This window comes from Nipponia nippon, unplaced genomic scaffold (assembly GCF_047370975.1).
Source record: "Nipponia nippon isolate SJK-2023a ecotype South Korea unplaced genomic scaffold, ASM4737097v1 scaffold_5, whole genome shotgun sequence".
Taxonomy (NCBI): domain Eukaryota; kingdom Metazoa; phylum Chordata; class Aves; order Pelecaniformes; family Threskiornithidae; genus Nipponia; species Nipponia nippon.
In genome coordinates, this window is record NW_028262369.1 from 38,989,173 (window position 1) to 39,009,558 (window position 20,386).

Genomic DNA, 20,386 nt, shown 5'->3' on the forward strand with positions numbered 1-20,386 from the left:
AAATGACATTGCTGGAACACATGTTCAGCAGTCATGAGGCCGCAGCTGGATTACTGTTAAGTTCTGGACACCATGCTATGACAAGGATATTAATAAATTGGAAAGAAACCAAAAACGGCAGCAAAAAGCAGCATGGACTTGGAAAGATGAAGAGAAACTGATACCTAGAATCCTGAGAACAGAATGCTGGGAGCAAATCTAAATACATCTGTGTATCTAGCGTAGGGAAGGCTAGCTTATTCTCAGTACTGAGCCAGGCTAGGTGAGGAAATTGTGGCATGTGTTAAGTTTATGATGCTTTTCCTAGTTGTAAATGATAATTAGGAAACAGGAGGGCATCTTATTAAGAATGTCTGAGGAAACACCTGCAAAACAGCAACAAAGTTTTTCTGGATAATACTAATAATAAGGGATAAATGAAATTCTAAATTCTATTGAGTTTGTAGTCCTATCACTTTTGAGATTGGACTCAACGAAGCATTTATTTAAAGCAAAATAGTATGGGGATAAGAAAATAAATGGGACATCAATATCCTGTCTGAGATTATTCGGTTATCTCCTTATTTTATGTATTTGCCATATCTGGAGGTTACATATTCTCTGCTCTCCAGAAAGCAGAAGCCATGTGGAACCAATATACAGCCAAGACTTCCTGTGCAGGTGCAAAAGGCTTCCCCGAATCCTTGAGTGGCCTCTTGAGGCCACCAGGTGTGACGGGATCCTACAGTGTTTCCATAACTGCCCACTATCCAGCCAAGTTCCCATGGTCAGGAGCTGCGTTGGACCTTAAGGCAGAACGTGAAGGAGATGTTCATTTCAGGGCACCTCTAACATGGGTCACCTAGCAATCAGTGCACTCTGGTTTTGCAGGAATAAAACACACATCAGTCTCACAGTGGGATTTGTAATCTGTTCTGGCTACAGTGAAACATCTTATTTTGGATATGACTGCCAAGCAAAAAAAAATATTTCCTTTACAAAGATGATTTATTTTCCTACCCTCTTTCTGACCATTACATTCTACTAGTCAGCAAAATACAAAGAAAAAATCTTTAGAGCTTGCCTCAAATATTTGTTGGTGACGAAGAGGTATGTTCCTCTTCTGAACTAGATGACATATGTCAAAAGAAAGTGTTTACATCTAGCAGGGCACACCTGAAATTTTCCTACCTCCTGAAGGCAGAGCACACAAGATGACAGAAGTAAAAAAAAAGTTTTCTCCCATTTGTTCAATTTATCACCACATTTCAAAGAAACTTTGGCTATGGGGAGAAAATTACTAACCATTGAAGGCACTTAATAGAACAGCAGCATTTTAAAGGAAATTAATACTTAATGGCTTCATCAATTCCTATTGTGTAATGAAACAATATATCTCAACTGGTAGGCTTATAGCAAGGACAATTCTCTGAGACATTACTCAAGCTATGTTCTTACTGCGGCATAGTTGTCAATGGGGTTTTGTTGTTTGGTTGGTTTGTTTGGGGGTTTTTTTTGTATGTTTGTTTTTTTAAAGCACGTCATAGTGCATTTTTCTACTAATGTAACCACAGCATGTTCACTTCAACTTCCTCTTGTACCTTTTCCAGAAAACAGAACATGTACCAGGTCGGTGGCAGTACGTATGCGGTTCGTACTCCTTTCTGCTGCTGCGTTCCTGGCTGGCCAGTTCAAGGGGTAGTAAATATTTAAATTGGCAGCCTGCACACAGTGGGTGGAAATTGGATAGTCCCTTTGATCATATGCTTATGAAGGCCAGCATATAGAGGTTTGTTACGCTGGTAACAAAAAATTTCTGGTACCACTGAGGTGAGGATCCAGTAAATTGGGTATTTTGCATCAGGAAGGTACAGCATAACCCAGATAACCAAGAGTTTTTAAATGTGCCTGTTGCATACTTACTTAATGCTGCCTCTCCGTGACTTGGCTGTTTTTACTTTCCTGTCCTTTGACTCTGCAAGAATATTATCCCTATACAATGCTTTATTGTATCATGTTAAAAACTAACCACTATAAGCATTCCTGAGTATCCCCAGGGTATTGTTTATTCCATTTCTGGAAAGACTTAAATCCTCCTGTGGGGATATGGCAGGGAAGAGGGTGGTTTTGTTACATGTTATTTGCTTTCTTGCATAAAGTTCTTCCACGGTTTTCAAGAGAGTCAGATTTTAATCTAAGCCCTAATTATACCTTTGTTTCAAAAATACTAGTGCTAAGAAGTGTTTTACCTAAGGTATCCATTCAATCAATTTCTTTTATATGGCATAAACAAAATACTTAAATAGTGCATAATTAGTTTTACTTCTTAACATGAAGAGATAGCCATGTAGCCTAACAATTGGAATGTTTGAAGAAAATTAACTTTTTATGAAGAAAGTTTATAGAGTTTGGTTTAATGAATGCCACAGGTCATGTCTAGCAGGAGGCAGCTCACTGATAAAATCTCTCTCTCGTATTTTCCATTCCTGTTTCCTCTCACCACCTCTCCCAAAAATTCCTACCAGAGGATCAGGTTCCTGCACTCCGTGTTGCTGTAACGTATTTGTCATTAATGAATCTTTTGCTGCTTTGAACATTACCGTGCGTTATGTGCAAACCACCAATTATTTCCATTTCCAATTGCCCTATGAGTCCTCTCTCGAGTCCTGCTTCTGTTCTACTGTCCACTTGCTGGATTCAAAGATCTCAGTTTCCTTATCAAAACCCCTCACTTGGACTTGGCAGCATAGGTAAGAAATTCTAGAGTTCTCCGTAGCATTTCATTTTTCTCGTCCATAGTGTTGTCTTATCTGATCTGGGAATACCAATTTCAAATGAAAGAGGAAGTCTGACTTCTGCTGAAATTACTACGTGTCTGTGCACCTGTCTGCCTGACACCAGAGGAAAGTGCTGAAGTGAGACAGTAACACCGAACTCAGAGGACAAAATGCTACAGCCAGCCTTTTTCTTGCTTCTATAAACAAATCAACATCTTTTTGCTTCACCAGATTCATATTCAGCTATAAAATTTGTTTCAAAGTTGCTTTCAAAACTCCCCAAAAAGTCATTCTGCCTTCTGATTGCCAGCCCACTCCCTGGGGCTGCCTTAGCTACACGCGGGGCTCCTTCCACATCCCAGAAGTGAAGGGACTACCATAGCTGACATTGCAGGGGGGTACAAGACTCAGATCAGGGATCTTTTTGTTCCTTTAGTACTTCTGGTTTTAATGGATTGAACTAGGGTAGGTTACCACAGACAAGTCACCGCAGCACAGAATTGTCCTGCGCACAACTTATGGCCAAGCAGTTATTGCCTGCTGGGACCCTTCGCACGTGCAATCTGGCTTGTGTTTTCCATTGTGGGTCTGCTTGCAACTAGCTCTGTAACTTGAGTCATATTCATTACAGTTGCTTCATGAAAAAACAGTATGTAGTTTGAATTTATAGGTATTTACCCCAGTTGTCTCTGTAAAAATCACAGTATTCTGGAATATTCATTTACAGGCAGCCCATTCTGGGAGGGGAGACAGGTTTGAGTTACCTCCTGATTGCTATGCTTTTCGTTTGCTAAAAATCAATGATTCAATTAGTTTGGTGCATTATGACTTAGATATGGTAAGCCTCCTAACAGCCAGCAAAACAAGGACTGCAGAATCCCTGGCAAATTATTTTGGGCATGGATGCAAATATACTGGACCAACAGTGCTCCAGAACTGCATTCCCTGGCCTTCTTTCAGAGCTTATAAAATCAGACTTAATCTAGGGCTTTTCCCTGAAACGTTCCCATGAAGATTCATCACCTACAAATTTCACAGAGCACATAAAACTGATTAATAAAACCTACTGTTTCTAGCCATTTTGGATCCTCATGAATTTGGGAGGACATCACTGTGCCGCCTCAGCTGATTACTGCTGAAGCACACAGCTCCTGCTCTCACACCACCTTCAGGTCAGCATGCTGATCCTTGGAGATGAGAGTATAATCTGGACATGCTTCACTCTGCCTATAGCCTCCCAGTAAAATTTGAGGTAAAAAATTAAAATTACTCTACCAAACCAATTAGTTTTCAAGTGCTGGCTGACCATAACCACAGTTTGTGAGATGGTATTGTTTTGTTCTATCAGGTACTAATTATTCAAAAGAGGTAGCCATACCATCGTGCTTACAGCTCGCTGGCTTTAACCCTGTAATATTTGTATATCAGGGCCATGAAATGCTGAGACATACCACGCATTTAAATTGTAGCTACAACATCTATATGTCAGTTTTAAGTGCCTCAGTACCTGCTAAGCTTTGGCATGCAAACTTGAAAATTAGATTTACCACACAACTTTCAAATATTAATGTCACTCATCCCCTATATATCCCTATATGTCAGCCTAAGTGAAATGCTAATTTGCAGCATTCAAAGAAGTCTCAGAATATCCAGGGGAGAAATTCAGTGCTGTGATTCAGCCACGTGCATGTTGCTTGGGTTAATCCCAGCAGGTCTATTTTGTATCTTCCAGTGCAACAAACTGGAGTTTAGAAAATAATTCCTCCTCACGATTTTACTGGAAAGTATAAGAAAGGCTTCTGTAAAAACTAGGACTACCTTAAATAACGAAGTCAAAACAAAAATTCAGGTAGCACAACAAGAAACACACCTGCAGTCACTACAGACGGTGGGAGGGGAGTGCTCGCCTCTCGGAGAACAGGACAACTCTGATCAGCAGCGCCCTAAGATGGCTTCACAGCCTCATTCGTGCGTGCATGTGTGTTTCAAAAAGCGCTGTTGGGTGCTGAGGCTGGGGTAAGTCAGCTCTAGATGGCTGTGCTCGTTCTCTTAGCTTTATGTGCCTGGATGGCAGGCATCCCATGCCCACTGCTTTCTGGAAGTCTGCTAAGGAAGGGATGGAGGAAAGTGGGGACGTAGTGCTAAGCTACCGCTGCTAGTTCCAGTGTCTGGGGCAGGGGTAACCCATGATCCCAGAAGCACTGCAGCTGGCACAGTTTAAAGCGTCCCGTATGACTGAGCAAGGGAGCTGCGGATGCAGGGGAGCAGTGCTGCCGGCCGCAGGATCTCAGGGTGGTGGTTACCAGGAGGGCAGCTCTTCCAGGGCACCGCTTACGGCCCAGCAGAAGAAATCATTCTTCAACAGCTAACGATGGTCCAAATAATCAGCTCTGGCAGCTACCCAGAGCCGGAGAACATCACAGCGCTGCGCACGGGTGTTTCCTCACCCCGGGGCCACACGGGGTTTTGGGGCAGAAGCTGCAGGTGCGGATGTCCCCTTCGCCCACCTGGCCCCTGCTCAGCGGGAGCAGCCTGCTGCCTCCCCGATGCTGTCGGGCCCTGCACACAACGTGAGCAGCAACCCTCCCTTGCTCTTCCCACTAATCTTTACCAGTTTATAAAACTGACAAACAGAGGGTAATAGACGGCTTTTAAAGATATGTGGCTTATTTATCAGGAGGAACAGAGTTGGATACAGCAGCACAAAATTTTTTCCTTATCAAAACAGACGAAGAACTGAAAGATGGATGCTACCAGATACCACAATAAATTCCAATTCCCATCAAACAAACTGTAATGAGTCATTAACATCCCCCCACTCTGATGGAGGGAGATCTTCCTGTTGGTCTGCGCTCCTACGCTGGGTTGACTTTTTTTCTTGAACTGCTCCACATAGTTAATAGAAACATACCATTTGTTGCTAAGCCGTATTTCTCTCAGTTCAGAAATAAGTCTTTCTGATAGCAGTAAGAACAAAAACTGTCTCCCCTCCATCCCTTCTTTGACTCCTACATTCTCCTTCCCAGAAAAGGGTTTATGAAATTTATAACATGTAATTATGTATATGAGACCTATGCACAGAAGGGATCTTTAACAACTCTTCCAAAACTTGCTGGTGACCAAAGAGTCAGAAGAGTCCTCCAAGTTGAGTTCCTTCATTTGAGCGGAACAAAGCAACAGCTTCCACTGTCTGGGAGAAGAGAGCTCAACCGAAAGGCTTCAGACTAGTACTATTTTGCCAGTAGGTTTTCAGGTATCACATCAGTGTCAGGGCAAGAATATCATCTCCCCCAAGCATTTTCAGGCACAGTTCTTCTCAAAAGATTCCCTTTGACCCTGCTATCATAAGAGCTAGGACAACTGAGATTTTAATTCAGAACTTGATTATGGAATAATACATAGAATATACGTACACAGACTATTCCAGCTAATAACCAACATGAGTACAGAAAGAGTCTGGACAGTCAAAAACCAGAAGGAAATAAATGAGATGGAAACACACAGGAGGAGCAGCAATAAAATGAAATGGGACTGGAATTCCATCCAAAAGGAAGAGACATTTGTTTGCATAGCTTGGAGGAGTAAGAAGGAACAAGCTCCCTGCAAGTTTTCACAGCCAGAGTCCCTCAAATAATTGCATGAATACTGGTCAGCCTACACATCGAAGTATTACTGAACACACTACACTGTCTGAAAGTGAAGAGAGAACACTAAGCATTTGGCAGGCTATTTGTATGCTGGGGCAGGTGTGCACCCAGCAGCCCTGCAGTCCCCATCCCTTGCTTGTCCAGACTGGAGACTTACGTGAACAAGCTACAGCTCCATTTTAGGCTGGGGCACCCCAGGTTCCTCCCTCTGCAAATCTAGCATATGGACAGAAAGAAAAGGAAGAGAGAAAGTTTGGGACTGCATGCTTACGTCTTGCCCCGCTATGCGAAGACAGGCTGAAGCTAGGGAACAAACTCCATCCTGCTTGAAAAGTGCTTCCTAAGCATAACCTTGTGAAATAAAGCACTCAGAATAGCAATTAAAACCAAAACCACTCCCCTTACTTAGCAGCTCATGTCAAAGAAGCTTAAGCACATGCCTAAAGTTAAACAGATGTTTAGGTTTCTGCTCAAGTGGGGCCTGTGCTGACTCCGCAGTATTGCAGATTTACAGGACTGACTAGCAGCAACTGCAGGCCCTGAATTCTGCTGGTACCGCTGCTCTACTGATATGTGCTCCTTGGTATGCAGATACTGCAAACACTGACTCAGATGCCAGATTTCTGTAACATAGACAAAGCCATAAAAGTACTTCTCAAACTCTAGCAATCTCATTGATTCAAATAAAGTACGTAAATTTCTTAAAAATTAAATATATATATATATATATATTTGTATGGCAATGATCCTAATGATCCTAAAATGCCACATTACACCAATAGTGGGCAAAGACAAAAACGCCAGAGGAGTTGAAAAATATGGAGTTAAGATTGGTACAAGACAGTCTTTTCAATTAATGACATGTTAAAAAAGTGTTGTATCCACAGTGTTTAGAAATGAGTAAGTGTGTTACAAATACTTGAGTATAATCTCTAAACTATTCTTGAAAACTCTTTGCCCTTTGCTAGCCTAAAGCGTCAGGTTATTCCAAATGGACATTATCTGCTTTAGAGACAAACTCCATTGTGGAGGGAAGCTCTAGTTGCCAAGTACTTGGCAAGACAGATTTGCAATTAGGTACTTCCCTCTACCCTAGGGAACTTGGACTATAAAAAGAGAACAGAAGACAGACCCAAATTTAACTAAATGAACTGCACCCACTCCAAAAGCAGTATGCCAAGTTTCAAAATATTCTGGCTTGCAACGAAGCTTTAAAGATAAGTTTCCAACAGCCATCTCAACAGCCTGCTCAATACACACATGCACGCTAGGATTTCATACAGAAATATAGCTCATAGTGAGGCCTGGGTAATGCAACTTTTGCCAGAATTAGGACAGATATAGAGAACATGCTCATGCATTGCCTATAAAACTCAGTCCATTAATTACAGTTGGCAAGCAACACATATAGGAGACAAGGGTGGTTGTGAAATACATTGCAAGATCTGCTGCTTAAAAAAAAAAAAAAAAAAAAAAAAAAAAAGGCTATGCCAGAGGTACATAAGGAGTCTGTGAATAAATGAGCATATTCCTGCAAAAGGTTATTGACTACAAAGACAAACTGGCACAGAGATCCTTTGCTAGAGCTCCAGACACACAGCAACTGACTTGCTCATCAAGTTACACTGAAAATGCCTCTTTCTTACAGTTTTCTTTTCCAAAAAGCTGCAGATGCACATCTCACTTGGGAAGAAGTGGGAAGAGGGTCATAAGATGCTCAAGTCTTGCCACAATTAAAAAAAAAATTCTAGTCCTTCCTAGTTTCTGAAGCATACAGTGAAGAAGCAAGTTAAATGATCCATTTAAGAGGCATCTATAGGAGAAAGCCTAAGCCTGTGCCTTTAAAAGGTTTAATGAATTTACTCCCTTCACGTGCGAGAGTTGCAGTGATACGTGCAGATTCTTCCTGTCCTACCTGGTTGAGTTGGCCGAAACAGACTGGTTTCCCAAAAACTTTAGCTACGCAAAGTAAGATCATCCATCATAGGGACGAATGCACACACGGAAGTACAGGCAATCTGAACAACAGGAATGTGCCCCACATAGGAACAAAGGCAATATGGAGCACTTAAGTGTGCTGGGGAATGGTTTCATTTATAGTTCAAAAAAAATCTCAACTTAAAAAAATTAATAATAATTCATCTGTTTACAAAATTCCTTCTATTAAATACTCTGCACAAGATTTTAAAATCAGATCTAAAAATGACCAACAGCCCCGTCAGGCCTGCACAAAGGACCAAAGCACTGCTCGGATTTTCACACAAAATCCACCACTTTTGTACAGAGAGCCCACAGCAAAGCACAAGTAAAGGGACGGAAGATCTGTAGCAGAAAGGATTAAAATTCTTTATAAAATTGCTGGATTTCTAGTAGCACAGAAACTGTGTATTATCTTTTCCAAATCTGATTTTTCCATTATCTTTCATAATAAGAAACAGTGCTAGAAGTGTGTAAGATACTTCTCCTCATCCCTAGAGAGTCATCGTTTTTAAGTGATCTCTCAGATGGGGCAGTACTCGAGGCAACAGAATTCTCCAGCATTGGGTTAACAATTCTTTCAGAGGAACCAGGGAATTTACCCCAAAAGATACAGGCAGGACCTCATCACCTTTTAAATTTCATACATATACTTTAGCCTGGTTTTGTCATTATAAAACTGTACTACAAGAAAAGTTTGCAAAGTGTCTTGCTTAGGGTGTTGATGATGTAGAAGTATGTTGTTTCAAAACAAAAACAAGTTTAGTTCATCTTTGAAGAACGTACTATTCTGATAACAACCATCTCTAAGTGAACTGAGGAACCACTGGGAACCACAGCAATGTGAAATTCATTCTTCTCTGAAATACACAAGAACTGTTTATTTCTTCATGTGCTCAGACACGATCTGGATTTTCGTTTAGTTATTACTGTAGTGAAGTGAAACAAGAGCTATAGCATCCTGGTAAATTAATTATGGCCCACTTCCCCTCCATCTTTTTTTGTATTTTGATTCTAATGCTACAGGACAGGCAGGCTGTTCCCCCCACTCCTATTTCTAGTTAATCTTTAGAAAGGACGATCTCACGCCTCGGTTCAGAGTTCACTGATTTTTAGTGAGATTTTACTATATATTGCTTTCAAAACACAGGTTTGCTTTTCGATAGTATTTGGTCATTTCCAACCAGGTGAAGCCCAGCCATTGCTGTGCTGCTGGAGTTGAAAGTCCTGGTCTCGGCAGGGTCAGCCTGTCTATGATCTATGAGCACGACCTTGGCAGGTAAGCATGGAGTTACCAAGGCTCAGATGGGCTGTGTCAGAGGAGGTCTCGCCTTCTGGGGCAGAGCCGTTCAGGGCCAGCCAGTATGAGGGAACGGAGGAAGGGAATATGCATGAAACACCAGGTTTTAGTACAGCACAGCCTGTTCCTTAGCACCCACGCCACTTGCAGCAGGGGTGGAGGCAGGGTCCTAGCCTGTCCTGCTTGCTTGACAGGCTTTTTTTTTAGGTTGTTCATGCCAGAATCAAGTAGGCAGAAACCGTCTTTTTGATTTCTAGCAGAGGAGATCACAGCTGTCCCAACCCTACACATCAGAGATCAAGCATCCCCCAATTTTCACACCTGGTATAGAGGTGAAAAGAAGTTTCCTCTTGTATCATCTCCTCTTTTCTTTTGGGAAACCAAGACTGAGGCATCATGCTTAAGTCGTGTTTGTTCAAGTCTAAGATATCTGCACTATAGCTACCGAGCCCCGAAGGGCTCCAAATATCACCACAGGCTATAAAATACTTCTCAGCAAACATCAGCAAGGTTCAGCACTTGCAGCAAGAGCTCCCAAAGCCTGGTAACACACCACAGGAAGAATGCTGAAGAAACGGAGTGCCACCCCTGCTCTGGTCCCCACGACAACAGGAAATTTGTTAAACAAAAGCCTGAGCTCATCCCAAGAAGCAATCAATGCCCCCAGTACACCAGAAAAAGTTATGACCCGGAAAAAGAGGTCAGGAAACACGCTGGTGATCAGCTCAGTCATGCACAGCCAGACACCTTGAGAAGTTTTGTTGCCCCTTGAGATGCATGAACGGCACAACCTTGCTCAGGATGAAGTTGATTTCCATTAGCTTCTGCAGTATTGATGAGGCACAGGAGAGTTCAATGGACACGCCACAGCAGAGTTGGTACGTATTGCTACGTACCTACTATCTGGTGCCTCCCAGACAGAGCAGCACATGTAAATCAGCCATCGGTAGCAAGGACGTGCCCACTGAAGGCCAGTAAAAGAGCAGCAGGAGGAGCAGGGCTGCTCGACAAGAGGACATGAGCCAGGAGCCACGGTGACCACGGTGCAGACAGCCCCCTCACCAACAAGACGCAATCTCGCAGCATGTGAACAGGACAGGCAGCGTGGGGTGCTGGCACATCGGCAGTCCCAGATAAAGCAAAGGGATAAAATGGGTCCAGGATCTATGCAGAGGGTCCAGTCAGGAGCAAAAGGAGATGGGCCTGGAGACAAGGCCGCAACACAGACCCAAAACCCATCCAGGAGGCTGGAGACAAGCACACTTAGGAAGCCTGAGCTGAAGCACAGCCCCAGGCTACGGGCAGCGGCTCCAGGGGAGACTGCTCGGGGCTGGTGGTGCACTCGGGGCCCCGACATAGTGGCTCAAACCTCAACGGCCTTGTCTCCTCGCAGGAAGGGGTTACTGTTGTAACCCTATTGCTTTTATCATCATGTTTCCAAAAAGAAAGACAGCTGCCTCAATACTTCTGTCTCTCTTTTAAGAGAACAGTTTTTAAAACAGCTGTTAGGGTAATTTAAGCTCATACTGTCAAATAAATTGACCGTGCGATTTTTGAGGTTTACTTTGTTTATACCTTTTAAAGCCAGACTCGGGGACCTCAGAGTTGCTGCCCAAGTGAGTATTTCATTGCTTTAACTTAGTATTGAAAACATATTTCTGTCATCTTTCAATCTCCATTTGTGCATTTCATACAAGCTGCTTCCTGCCACATCACACTCATTCATTTCTGGTTTTCCGTATTTAAAAAAAAAAAAGGGTCACAGACCCAGCGTGCGCCTGTTACGTAACCCCCCGCTAACGGGTGCAGGAATTCGGGATGCCGCGCGGCCGCGGCGGAGCGGGCAGACTTGGCAAGCTCAGCTTTTACTTCCGGCGAAACTGGAATGCGGAGCAGCTCGCCGGGCTTCGGAGTTTGTACAGTCATCGTTCCACTAAAGGGTTAGTCTGGGAAAGGAAAATAAGGCAGGCGTTGAAGCTAACCTACTGCTGGATCTGCAGAGCAGGACTCAGCTGAAATCAAGTATTTTAAAGTAGGTCAGCACACCATATTGCAAGTATGAGTAAGTGGTCACTGTGCTCAAATCGCCTGTGGGTCACCGGGCAGCAGCAGAGTGTACAAGAGCAGGGCTCCAACCAAACGTGACTCAGAAGAGTCAGCCTGCCCTGTTACCTGGTCTTCTCCCAGCTTCTGCATGCTCTTAATATTCTCAAGCCACTTCATTTCTAACCTGGCGGCTGCTCCAAGCAATGAAAGGATAGTGGGTTTGCTTTTGGGAGTGCTGGATCTACAGAGAGGCATTTTGTTCTCAGGCTCTGGTGCCAAGCTCCCCAAAGGTTTCCAGTCAGCAGGAGACGCTGCTGCAGGACAGGCCGCTCAACCCTAGTCCCGAGCTAGGACAGGCCTGGCCTGGGCACGAGACCTGCTCTCTCCCAACACCCAGGAACACTGTGGAAATGGAGCATGTTAAGCAAAGAGAGACTCTATCAGGGATTCAACATGCTAAATTCAGATACGTCAAATATTTGCAAATCCCTTGCCTCTGAAGGAATTGGGCTGAACTGCTGCACCAAAACATGAACCACTACATTTCTCCATGGAAACACATCCTCTCCCCCACCCCAAGCCATGTGGTTCAGTTTTTGCATGAAAGCTTGAGTATAACAGAGATAATAAGTTTCATACTGGCCACTTAAGGCAGTGTTATCTCCACCCTGGGGAACTCTGGAAGGGGGAGGCTAGTTGGGTAATTTTGAACGAATTTTACAAGCAGAGTTGCAAGAAGAGTAAGTTCTTGTAAGTTTAGCTAGGACAGGAGGCAGAATAGAAGCATCCAACCTGCACAAACCTCCCTGCAGAGGGGGGTTCCTGCCGTGTCGGTGGCAGAATCCACACACCTGCTGTTCGCAGGAGACCAGACCTCCCGAATCCCACTGCCCTCCGAATTTCATCCCATCTCAGACCCAAGCAAGTGCTCAAGTTACCACCAGTGTCACTTGTCAGAAAATGTTATTTAGTAAGCATGTGTTAGTGACCCTTTTCATTTCTGCCTCTCCAAGCAGAGACGACTTTCCCGAAGAGCTAGAACCCAAACCAGCTCTTCATAACTCAAATGTTTATAGCAGGATCAAGGTATGATCATTTCTTCACAGTCTGAAGGTTTCACCACTCTGTGGCACCCAGCAGGTTACCGGCAAACACAGCATCTCTACTCAGTACTGACGACAAGTTGGTGATTAACACTTAACATTCTTATATTCCTCCATTTCTTAAAGGAGTTACCCATTTGCTGTAAGCAAAACGTTAGCACGCCAACCCTTGTAGCTTGCACCCACCCCTCTGCTGCTTCCCTCTAACTTGGCACAGGAGCCACCAGCTTGGGACTCCGACTGACTGAGCTCCTCCCAGCACTAAGGTGGTGGGAAGTGAAATACCAGCTCCTCTGCCCACCACTCCCCACGTGTTTTACTCATTTAAAAAAACCCAAGAAATAGCTAGATCTGTTGGTTATGCTAAAGTTAGAAATCAAATCCTCTCAGATTTATGATAGCTCTGTTTTGATTGTATTTTTAAAAGTTGTTTTTGTAAGGGACCCAAGTAACTTCAACTATATTCTCCAGAATTCAGGATTTTCTCCATTTTTTTCTTCCTGAATTAGGAATATAAATACATCACCAGTTAAGGACAAGATCTAGCAACAGTTAAATAGTCCTCGTTCCCCTGAAGATAACGGGATGGCTCACATGAGAACATTTTGAAGGACAGCAGATTTTTTTTTTTTTAAACATTTCTTTTGGCTTAAAATATTTAGAATAAGATCTCCCAGTTTTCCAGCAACACAGCTGTTATATGTCTGGCTTTAAACCCATATCTGTTTGTACCATACTAAGATTCCCAGTGAATGTAAAACCTGCAAAATCTCAAGGCTGATTTTCCTTAGCATTGACAATTTATCCCTTAATCAAGGAATTTTTTTTCATGGACTACTTCAGTTACATTTCCTTAATTTCATTTTATACCATTCCTTTGAGGATGTATTCTGTCAAATAGATATTTGATAAGATTAGGGATAGCTCAAGTCCCCAGTTCAAAACCTGGAAGTGAGACATTTTGGCCAATGTCTCAGTAAGAAGTTTTTGTTTTGGGAGGAAAAAAATCCTGATTTATCAAAAATTCCTCATAGGGAAGCACTATTTTTGAAAAATGTCCTGATCAACAAAAACCCCAAAAGCAACAAACGCCCCCCTCCCCCCCCAACTCAAAGCCAACTTTGATATCTCAAAATTGGGTATGTCTAAGTCAGAAAGTATGGTTTGGGTTCAACATTATATCCACTTTGAGGTTTTAGTTAACATATTTAAAAGGTCAAAATATACACTTTCATTGACTGAATTTCATTTATTTTTCTAATCATCAGCATCCAAAAAAATTGAAATTCTAAATGAAATGAGAAGATTTTTTTATCTACTGTCTCACCGATACAGAAAAATCAGAGAGGGAGATTTTTACTTCTCTAGACATTTTCTTGCACTTCTGAGGCTGGAATTGAATAGATTTTCTGAGTTTACCAAGTCTATTTATTTCTTTGAGATATCACTGAAAAGGAGGAAAAAAAAAGCTCCCTTAGTATCCCGCTTCCATCTGCATGCAGGCTAAATCAAATTTATCCAACAGCCTCCTGACTGGGTGGAGTCAGTGGGAAATACTTGGCCATACCGATTTTTTGTTCCTGACAACGGTTGCTCTGATGGAAAGTGATGTTATACTACAGAGAGAATTGTGGGTGGTTTTGTGTAGGAAAAAACCCACAGAAATCTAATATTTTTTCATGGTGTTTCTAAATCTAAACCAAATAATAACAACAACAACAATAATAATAATTTAGATATTAAAACCTAGGATCTGGGCTTGTAAGCTTTTGAATAGGTTTACTTCATTGGGAAATGAGGCAGTCACAGAACAAGCTTTTATTCCTAATTTAACTTTACCAATCATTTAAAGCTAGTTTTGAAAGCACAGTATATTTGGCCATGCATTTATTAAAACAACAACAGCAACAAAAAAAGTCCAGGCCATAGAAGAAACATGCAGAGATATTCAGACCAGAGCAGAAGCTCCACAGACCAGAGCTAGCTCCACTAGCTCCGTCTCCTTCGCTAGTGTAATTAAAACTATTTTGATCTACATTAAACAGGATACCAGCATACATTAGGGAACCCATTTTGCCCACTTCTACATGCTAGCAGCTACCATGAAAGGAACAGTCTCTATTTCCCCATTCCCCTCACAGTGACTAGGTTACTTTACCCCATCTATGGAATGTATATAACACATGTACATTCATCACAGAAGCCTCATCCCTCCAAAGGTGTCACATACAACCAGAAGACTTCAGGAACGCAAAAAGCCAGGACCACTGTCCCAACTCTACACCACACTGTCTCATCTCCAGACTCAGGCCACTGCACCTGCAGTTCAGTCCAGGTTTTCTGGGCTAGGTACAGTCTCCCATATGCAAGCCAGCTCCTCATAAGTGATAAAGAGGAATCATAAACAAAGATTTTCTGAATAAAAATCTTTCTTTGAACAAGACATTCAGGGTTTGGACATGTTAGAGTACATAGCGATCCAGCCATCGCAGAGCAGTATTGCCTGACAGGACATTTTTGATCCAAAGTACAAAGGAACAACACAATCTTTCAGGTGGGGCAATGCCAACTCCGACATTGACTCACTTGTGCCTTCTGCTGTGGCTGCTATTGACGTATTTCTATAACTGTGCACAGTTTCATAATTCAGAAGTTCCCCTTTTCAATTTTTGTATTGCATATAAGGCAATAGCCTCCTGGCAAGCTGGCATGACTAATCTCTTAATTTCTTTGCTCCGAGACTCTGCAGAATAGACTTGACTGAGCTACCTGTAGTCCCCAACAAGTTTCAAGTTAAAACTTAAATAAAGTAAGAGTTGAAGGATAATCGCTACATCCTAGGGAGAGATGTCATAGAGCCTTATGGCCAGAATACAGCACATGGCTTTTAGTGAGTTTCCTCAAATAACTTGTAGGATCGCTTAAAAAAAAATTAATATATGGTATGAGCAATTGTAGGTTTCACTACATTTACCTTCTAGATTATGATAGTAATCTACAGCCTTCAAACACTTGAGATGCAATGCCTGAAGGATGCAGCAATAATACCATTTCTCCAGAAACACAGTTGGTTTAAGAGGACCCCTCCTGCATAGGAGCATCCCCTGCCCTCCTCTTCCCCCTTTCTCTCACACTGGCACAGCTGCTTTTTTGACCTTGCTGCAAAGTGCACCATTGAAACAAAGGAGCCCCACACTGGTTTAAAAACTTTGGTGTATCACTTCAGAGAGGCAGATCAGCATACAACTGCACCAACAATTGCAAGAGCTCAGCCAAAGGGGTAGTGAACTATAAGGAGAGCCCAGGGGGGATGAAGGGACTAGGGCATGGGAGAGCCAGGAATTTTTTTCTAATTGGGTTTGCTAGAAGAGCAAAAATATCAAGCTATACTTTCATGTTTATTTAATCCAAAATCATGGATAACACACAGCCATTGAAAAGGGCACCACAGTCCTACAGTCCTGTTTGCCATTTTTAAAATACAGATTCTCTCTTCTGCTCTGCTCAATGCTTTTGAAGTCATCGTTTTTTCTGGAAATTTTTGTTTTGCTGGTACTACGACTGCAGCTGTGTTGGTGCTGAAGTTCAGACCAGAAATAGCAGACTAACAGTTCAACTTTTGGATAACCTAACAATATTGCCAAGGTAGTTTAAAAGCAGCTTACTTTTCCATCCGTCTTCACATTTGAAAAATATAGCAAAGCAGTTCTACCTAGATTATAAAGTAAGGACTTCCACATAAAAGTAAACATGCAAGAAACTTCTCCCCCATTGTAGGGCACTAGCATGCCTTTTTCCTGTTGGTTTCAGGCTTTCCCATCTCTGCACTTCCCCAGTAGGTGTGATTTCTATCAATTTAAAAGAAAAAAAAAAAAAGTGTGTCCTGTCTCAATTCCAAATAGAGAACATAGGTTTTAGCATGTTGCTTTGGTGCATTTCTGCAATTTTTTGTCAAAATATATTGCATGCCCATCAAATATTTGCATTCGTGTCCAGCGGAACACTGGGTCCTGAGCACTGATAGAAGACAGGAATCTACGCTGTTGAAATGGTTTATTTATAGCGAATATTCTGGAATTTGCCTCATCAAATAGTATTTGCTGGAGCAAACGTAGATTAAAGTCATTTGGCTGATGCTATTCTTCCCACTGTTTCATTCAAGTCAGCAGATGAGGATGCTCTCTTGAGAATTTCTCAGCTTTGCAGAAATTCTGATGCTATTGTCTGGCACTTTGAGTGTTACAGTCGAATGAGTCCCAGCCATACATTCCCCCATCCAACATGTTCTTTCACTCAACTAAACACACTCTTCGGTTAAACAACTGATACATTTCTCCTTGCATTAATTAGTAGGCCATGCTTTTTAGTCTGGTCTCCTACAGTAAGGAGGTTTTAGTGATTGTACTGTTTGTACATCTATCACTTGTTTACCCCCACACAAAACCACTTTTGACCTTTTCTACCAAATCTGCTAAAGGGTAGAAATCTCTAAGATTTGTTAATAGCTGGCCCACATATAGACAAGAGACCCAAATTTGTTGCCCACAAGGGGACCATCTGTAGCATGTACGCAAGTACAGTGTAAGACAGCAAGAAATCCACCCACGAGCACTCTAGGAAACCTGTGAGCAGAAAGCCTGAAGCATTACATCAGCGCCCAGCTGGATTTCCACACACACAACCTCAGCTCTTTCACAATACTTACAGGTATAAGGCACGTTCATGCTTTAAAATCTGCTGAAGTAGAGCCATATAGTACATAGTACTGGCAAACTCCCAAGCCCTTGAAACACATTAACAGAATTGCACAATCTTGCTGTTCACTTTCTTTCCTGTTGTCTACTTTCAGTTTTTTTCTCCTAATTTTACAAATGTTGTAAGTTTGCTACTATTGCTTGTCTCTCCTTTCTCCTACTAAAAAGACATTTCACTTTGCCATTATATTTCACACGGCTTTGGCACTGGAATCACCTTTCATACAAACAGCGTCACCGGTTAAAGATTGCCATTTAATCATGATTGATTGTTCTGCAGACGTTTGCACAGGAAAGATCCTGTGCAATCTGCTTGCATCGGCAGTATTGTCTGTGTTAAGCACAAACTGCTACTGCTTTGGATTTTCTTTCATTGAAGAGTTTTAAATGTAGAATGCATTTCATTCACAGACTTATCTATTCCCATCTTTTTACGTTGCTCATTTAAACTGCATTGCTTTCTGCTGTATTCCTCCATAAATGGCATGGTTTACAACAGAAAATACTGAAACTGCCTTTATCTTTTATTCTCCAGCCCCTTGCATTACTTAGTTCTATTTCCAGATAATACAAGCTTATTGTAGCCAGCAACACTGACTGTTGCTATGTTTTTGTATCCCTTATGTTTGTTTCCATTTGTACTGATCCTTTTTCAGTTGTTTGACATGTTTTTAGTTGCTTCATCTATGGTGAATCTCTTTATTGCCTCACTTGCTTAGGTATCATTTGGACGCAAATCATCTGATCACATATCTGGAATACTTCCAGAATTTTAAAACAATATTACCAGAGATTATGCTTAAAGTTAGATGGCAGTCTAGCTCTTAGCTAGCCTCATTTTCCTAATGGGTGACCACAAGACTTTTTAGGAGCGTAGCATACTCCACATTTTTTATGGCCATATCAATGATCTGTTTGGGCTTCAACTGAAAATAATTTTATACCCTATTATTCCTTATGATGCGCAGACAGGCAGAACTTCAGGATGGAAAATAAAATGAGCAGCTCGCTTTTTATTTCATGGTTCTAGGTTTGGGTGGCTTGCAGCTGGGACTCTGGTTGGTTTTCTGACCTTGCCTGGAGAACACGGGGCTGGATCCTTTCTTGGACTAAGTCACTTCTGCTAGCTCCAGCACTCACTATGGTGTCTCATGTCCAAATCCCTTTGGAATAGGCCATTTTAACATCAAGAAAGAAATGAACGTCTATACTTGTGATCAATGTCTCAGTACAATACGCACCTACTTCCTGTAGATGCTTTGAGCAAGGTTGGACAAAAATAGGAAAACTAGAAAGTAGAAGTTGATAGTGCTGGTAAATCTTATTTCCACAACCACTCCCACCAGAGCCAAAGAAATGACCCACATAAATGCTCACCATCACAACTACAGATTACACAATCAGAATCCTAAAAATAGCAGCAAAACTTACACAGGCATAGTACTATGTCCAAGTCTGCAGCCAGACAGTTCAGCTTTCAAGATTCCAGGCCAATTACTTTTCATAGATAGACTGTCTGAAAATATTGCTGAGTCTCTGTTTTAATCTCTCACCAACATAACCCAACCTTTTTAATGTGACATTTCCTATCATAAGTAACCCTCCATTCAGCTAAGATGGGCCACGGCCTTACAGTTGCTAAATCTTGAGATATACTAGACAGAAGACAACCAAGTAGAAGATCGAGGTTAACCTTCTGGTGAACAACCATTGCCTAATCTGTTCATCAGGGATGCTCTCTGAACCCCATCCATTCATACTTGGTAACATTTACCACTTTTCCAGTGTAATTGCACTGGATATAGGGTGTTAACATCTACTGCACTGAGACCTAATCCAACAATTCTGCTCTTTCCCACATATTAAGAAGTGTCCAAGCTGTAATTACTCTTTACTTTTCAATTCATAAGTGCTTAAATTTCCTTATGCAGGTCTTCTACACTATGAGAGAGTAATTTGTATTTTCTAACTCTTTTTTAGCCTTTTTTTTTTTTACAGGAGTGTTGCAAATTGTACAAAACAGGACTGAGCAAGCCATGAATACGGGCAGTCCCACCTCCGCAAGATCAGGGAGACTGAAAATGTGCACTTTTGCTTTGACAATTTACTCTCATTATTTGTGTTGCATTACTTTATGTATATTCTCTAATACTACCTTTTAAAATTGTATCTGTTCTGTTCTGGACATATTCTGTTCTGCAAAATACTAGCATGCATAGAGAACATGTTTGGGCAAAAGACCGCAAGCTTTTTCTTCCAGAATATTCCCCCTCCTCCCTGCATTTCTAAGTACTTTCTTATCAGCGATTTAGAACTTGCTGATTACAAGTTGCTGTACAGAAACAAAATATCTATTCAAATCCCACAAATGGCAGCATCCTTTCTAATTAAATATTTATTTAGTGGTAACGTTCATGTATGGAGTGTTTATAACATATTTCATAATTTACTAAGTAGTATGCTTTCTATCAAATTTTTATAGAGAAAATCTACTTTGCCAGAAAAAAAAAAAGTTACTCCTTTTTTACTAGTGAAAAATCACAATGGAAATCCTGCTATTAAAAACCCCCTCATAAACATTATCAAAGAATCATACCAAATAAGGTTTGTAAGGATCTTTTATTTAAATAAGTAACAAACTATTTATACTTTTACAAGAGTCTGTCCTATTTTAGTAAATATTTGGCAAAGTTATTTGATTAAGAGAGCAACCTGACCCTCATTTAACATGGTTATTTGCCATAACTTAATCTTCCATCGTTTCAGTTTAACTACACAAATAATTTTTTTATTTCTTTAGGTG